At 42.4% G+C, this 6298-nt stretch overlaps 1 non-coding gene across 1 annotated transcript; it reads right to left on the reverse strand.

The window, feature by feature from the left end:
• Window positions 1–4030: 4030 nt before the first annotated feature.
• Window positions 4031–4137, reverse strand: LOC145077511 (small nucleolar RNA R71). Its single transcript, XR_013693253.1, has one exon. It is a non-coding gene; the product is annotated as a small nucleolar RNA R71 (small nucleolar RNA).
• Window positions 4138–6298: the final 2161 nt, after the last annotated feature.

Below are 6298 nucleotides of genomic sequence, written 5' to 3' on the forward strand. Positions count from 1 at the left end.
GAGTTCTTGAGGAAGAAGGACCCGGTTGTGAGCAGGTGTTGATTAGCAGATGTCATGGACGCCTTCTGTACTAGCTGCTGCCCCAAGGGGGAAAAGGTCACACTTGCATGTTGTCTTTTAAAAGACAGAGCTCGAGACTAGTGGGAGGAGGTTGGTCATACCCTGGGAGGTGAGGAGGTTGAGTCAACGACTTGGGACGATTTTGTGACTATGTTTCAGGCTAAGTTTTCACCTGTGATTGAGGTCCAGCAGTTGGCGAGGGAGTTTTAGTACCTTTTCCAGACTATTGAGATGGTGGCAGAGATCACTACTATGTTTTGAGAGAGGGCACTATTGGTTCTATAGTATGTTGCAGACAAGGAGATGAAGAAGGTGTGATATCATGAGATGTTGAGGAGCGATATCAGACAGTTTGTAAGCAGATCTAGTTGCAGGACCCTGGAGGATATGGTGGAGCGAGCCAGAGAGAGGGATATTGACAAGGAGATAGAGAAGAATAGGAAGTCGGATCAGGCTCAGAGTTAAGAGCGTTCATGCAAGGGGCCCAAGGTATTTGATTTGATATCGAGGGGCCAACGGGGTCGGGGCCGTTATGGAAAGTGCACAAGTCGGACGAGAGATCTTTTAGGGTGGGTGTTTCTTGCTACTTCAAGTGTCGCAGGACCGGTAACATCAGCAGGGATTGCACTGCCACCACCAACACTCCAATATATGATCTGATTTGCTTCCATTGCAATCATAGGGGCTATAAGAAGGCCAACTGATCAAGCCTAGCAGCAGGAGGACCAGTTGCAACACCCACTCCAGCGACCCTAAGCATTACAGATGGCCATCAGGGTAAGGCTGTGGTGTCTGTTTGAAAAATCAGAGCATTTCAGCTGATAGCCAAGGAGGCTCATACAACACCGGATGTGGAGAAAGGTATCTCCTCCTTATCCCTTAATTTATTTTGATCTTCTTTCTTGTATCTATGTTTTGCTTATAGGTTCGTTCCTTGTGAATGGTATCACTGATATATTTTTATTTGATTCAGAGGTTACTCGATCATTTGTGTCTCTTGCACTCAGCAAGAGGTTTGTTGATGCTCCAGGGGAGTTGGATTATACATTAGAGGTCAAAATTGCTGATGATCGACTTCTGTGAGTATCGAGGGTTCATCAGGGATGTATATTGGAGTTTTTCAATCAGTGCTACCTGAATGATTTCGTTCCTATTCCTCTGCATGAGAGCAAGGTAATTGTAGGGATGAATTGCTTGAACCCCAATGGGGAAATGATTGATTGCGAGCATCAATTAGTATGTATTCGGACCCCAAGTAGGGGAGAGCTAGTGATTCATGGAGAGGTTGTTCAGCGTGGTCCGACCCTCTGTTCAACAGTTAGGGCCAAGTGTTATCTTCATCGGGGTTGTTCTGGATTCATTGCTTACGTGATGCATACCTGCGAGAAGGGTAGGGCGGATGTGGACAATGTACCGGTTAACCGAAAATACCCGAATTTGTTCCCAGTGGATTTTCCTGGAGTGCCTAAGGAGAAACAGGTGGAGTTTCGGATTGACTTGACTCCATCCGCGGCTCAGATAGCTAAAGCACCTTATTTTTTAGCACCGCCAGAGATAAAGGAGTTGTCTACACAAATGCATGAACTATTAGACAAGGGATTTATTCAACAAAGTAGTTCTCCATGAGGAGCGTCAATCTTGTTCGTGAAGGAGAAGGACGGATCGCATCGGATGTGTATAGACTACTAGTAGCTAAACAAGGTAATGGTAAAGAACTGTTATCCACTCCCGAGGATTGACAATTTATTTGACCAACTTCAAGGTGCATCTTGGATATCCAAAATTGATTTGTGTTTGGGTTATCATCAAATAAGGATAAGAAAAAGATGGCCTTCCAGACTCGTTATGCTTGTTACGAGTTCGTAGTGATTCCCTTCGGGCTAACTAATGCTCCAGCCGCATTCATGGATCTCAAGAATCGCATATGCAGGCCTATGTTTGATTGGTCGGTGATTGTGTTTATTGATGACATCCTGGTTTATTCCAAGACCTAGGAGCAGCATGAGGATCATCTGAGGAAGGTATTATAGAATCTGAGGAGGGAGAGGTTGTACGTGAAGTTCTCTAAGTGTTAGTTCTGGTGGCATAAAGTGTGGTTTCTAGGGCACCTTGTCAACCACAACGGTATCCTGGTCGACTCAGCTTAGATCGAGGAGGTGATGAGGTGGGAAGTTCCGAGTTCTCCATCTGAGATTCCGAATTTCCTTGGGTTGGCAGGTTACTATCGGAGATTCATTCAACATTTCTCCAAGATATCGGTTCCTTTCACTAAGTTGATGAAAAAGATTTCCAATTTTCGTTAGGGGCCTGACTAGCGTTCAACTTTCGATACTCTGATGTAGAGATTGTGTGAGGCGCTGGTTTTTAACCTACTGGAGGGTGTTGAGGACTATGTCGTATATTGTGATGCATCGATCACGGGTTTGGTTGTGGTACTGATACAGCAGGGTCATGTGTTTGCTTATGCTTCGAGGCAGCTGAAACCTCATGATGTGAATTATCCTACGTATGATTTGGAGTTGAGGGTCGTAGTATTTGCCCTCAAGATTTGGCAACATTACATCTATGGGGTTCTTTGTACTATTTACATGGACCACAAGAGTCTAAGGTATCTGATGGATCGGCCGAATCTGAACATGAGGCAGCCTAAATCGTTGGACATGGTGAAGGATTATGATTGTGAGATCCTATACCACCTAGGGAAGTCCAACGTGGTGGTTGATGCACTTAGCCGTAAAGCGGTTGCTACGGATTTGTGATTCATGATGATAGTGATTACCCGACTATTAAACCAGATTCGAGAGGCTCGGTTTAAGGCTATGAAGGAAGAGCACCAGAAGACTGAGTGTATAGTAGGTTAGGTGGCTTCCTATGGTTAGTGTAGTCGGGTATTATTGACTCTTCATCGGATGGTGTGGGTTCCCTATTGGGGTGGTGTACATCAGGTTCTGATGGAGGAGGCGCACAAGTCGAGATTCTCTATTCATCTCGGAGCGACAAAGAGGTATAGAGATCTCCAGCCTGATTATTAGTGGCCATATATGGATCAAGATGTGGCCTGGTATGTGGAGAGGTGCTTAGCTTGCAGAAAGGTAAAGACCAAGCATCAACAACCCCATGGCAAGGCGGATCCGTTGGAAGTCCCTTTCTGGAAATATGAGGAGATTACGATGGATTTTTTTTCCAAATTGCCTAGGGGATCGAATTATTTCAGTTTTTAATTTAAGTTTAGGTTAATCGATCCTTCTTATGGGGTAAAAACCACAAGAAGTTATTTTTCTGCATTAATTTAGTTTTCTGTTTTCTCAGTATTCACTACATGACAGCCTATCAGTCACAACGTGAAAACTGAGTTTTTTAGTTTTTATTTCGTTTTTATGGTTTTCTTTGGTTTTATTTTAGTAATATAAGACCAAATGATAAAATTTTCCTCGTGCCACCACCTGACGATCCCGAATATGCGTTCCACAAGAAGAAAGATAAATTCAAAAGCTTTGAGAAGACCCACAACAAGAAAGGAATCCAGTACGAACCTGAGACAGATAGTGATTCAGAATAAGAAGTTAAAAGTGAACCCGAAAACACAATGGAATACATCAAAACAATGACGATGGAAGAATACAAAATGCAGATGTGTAATGATAATTGGTAGGGTCTCGTTCCACCAGAAATTCTCATCACAACGACCTTTAAGCTCAAGGGACATATCCTTTCATTGCTCAAGAATATTCCATTTTCCGAGAAGGACCGCGGAGAATCCTTTATACATATTGATGAGGTGTTGGGCATTTCAAACTACTTTAATCTTCCAAATGGTTCACGAGATGCGGTTCTACTAAGGATGCTTCCAGTGACATTTAAAGGAGTTGTTAAGGTTTGGTTAAAGTCACTTGCACCTAGAATGATCACAACCTGGACCAACCTTCACTATGCATACATTTAAGAATTCATCCCTCCCTCAAAGATAACCAAATTCAAGAAGAAAATAGCAGACTTCCATTAAAATGATGGTGAATCTTTATATGAAGCCTGTGAAAGATATAATGGATTGCTAAGGAATTGCCCTCAACACGACCTTAATGTAAAATCTGCATCATGGAGGTACTTCATTTCTTGAATTCATAACCTTTTGGAAAAAGATCATGACATGAGATATGGTAATCACATCGAGAGTAACCATTGACTTGTTGACCTACGTTTACGATTCTCGCAACATGAGGTATGAAGCCTCACGATGTGAGAGCGATCTGATGATGCATAACCCTAATTTTTGAGTATTTAATGGAATGAGAGGGCTAGGGTTGCCCATCCTCAGCCCCCCTCACTGTCTAGCCTCCAAAAAACCCTAATCCCGACCTACTTGAGCTCTTTAGCTATTTTTTGTGACCTTTAACAACTTATTGGTAGTTTTTGGCTCGTTAAATTGGAAGAAGACTCTTATGGAGCATTCTCTTGGTAGTTCAGCTTCTTCCTCACCTCATTCCAAAGCTTTTCTACCCTTGTAAGTCATAAAGCTCTAGCCTTCTTACCTCTCGGGTGCTAGATCTAGGTTCTAATATCCTTTTTGCATGGCTGACTTGGATAGCATGCATGGGATTCATAAACTTGGAAACTTTATGGATCATTGAGACAACTTTGGTATTATAAGCTTTAGATCTGAGTTTTGAAGTTGGTTTTAGACTCCAAGCATGAGTCTTGACCTGATTTCCCCTCTTTTGACATAGTGAGTGTTTAAGTCATGCATTAGACATGCATGAATAAAAAGCTACGATTTTTATTATCCTTTGGGTGAGAGAATACCCTTTGGAAAGTCCCAAGTAGTGGCTTAAAGGAATAAGAGCTTAATGCTAAAAGTTGGCCAAGGTAGTGCTCGCGGCGTGAGGATAAGCCTGCCATGTCTTGAGAATGCTTTCCATCCGCGAATATTTTGTTTGGTTTAGGTCACGACGTGACCCGGAGTGGCCGAGGCATGACGGTGGTTGTAATCGAGGTTGGGTGAGTTGATTGGCTCAACCCGTTGCGTTGGGTCCGGGTTGAGTTCATACTCACGACGTGACCATGATTTCGTCACGACGTGACGATCAGCTTTTGAAGTTTGGACCATTGACATTAGGCCATTTTGGAACTTTTGGGTCTTAGGGTTCTTTTATTAGGATTGGGCCATTAGTGGGCCTAGTTTTGGCTTAGGCCATTATTGGTCCTTATGATTCATGGGCTTAACATTAGATGGTAACTAGGGTTGGTAGTGATTGTGTTCAGTGTGAGGAGCTGTTGTACAACAGAATCGAGTGTGAGATTAGCTATCTTTTGATCAAGGTGAGTCTCCTCACAATATATGCAGGTCGAAGGCACTAATGTCGGACGATTGCATTACATTATAGTGCGCTAGCTTTCTTTGTGACTCTTGTACATATTATATGTATTTTTATGTATACCAAGCGAGGCCCGATGCCAGGCAAGGCCCGTTGAACGTACCGGGCAGGGCCTGATATCGAGCAGGGCCCGATGACAGGCGGGGCTGAATGTATGTTTGTATGCATAATATGTATGGTATGAGGTATTTTGGGGAACTTACTAAGAATTTTTCTCACAGTTTATGTTTAACATGTTTCAGGTACTTCCTGTTCCAAGGGGAAGGTCTCGGGTTGATTGCATCGCACGCACCCATGATTTCTGCATGTTGACTCTGATGTATTTCTAGATGATTGTTGTTACAATTTGATTTTCACATAATAGTTCTCTGTAAACAATAAATGGTTGGTGGTTTTATTTTATTTAAAAATGTAGTTTTTTTATGAATTTTTGGGACGTTACACTTAATGTGCTACAAGAAGTGTCTATCTTCAATGATGGGATAAACGTAACCACAACGCAACTCCTTGATTCTCAAGGACCGATGAAGAAGAAGGATCCAACTAAAATCAATGCGTTACTTGAATAATTTGCCAAGCATTCAAGAGAATAGCACAACTCTTGTACAAGAGGTAAAGAAAATGGAGACGGAGGAAATGAGAACTTAGCTACGGTAATGGAAAAACATGATAATATGGATAGGAGGATCACCAAAGTGGGTCAATCTATACATGGCATACAAGTGGGATGTGACAATTGTAATGAGTCACATTTGACAAAAGACTGTGAATTGGATGAAAATGGGAATTAAAAAGCACAAGTTTGTTACTTGAGTGGTGATAGATATGATGAAGATTAGAGGAATCCTAAGGAGGAACGGTCGCCA

This window comes from Lactuca serriola, chromosome 9 (assembly GCF_051521515.1).
Source record: "Lactuca serriola cultivar US96UC23 chromosome 9, Lser_US96UC23_V15, whole genome shotgun sequence".
NCBI lineage: Eukaryota > Viridiplantae > Streptophyta > Magnoliopsida > Asterales > Asteraceae > Lactuca > Lactuca serriola.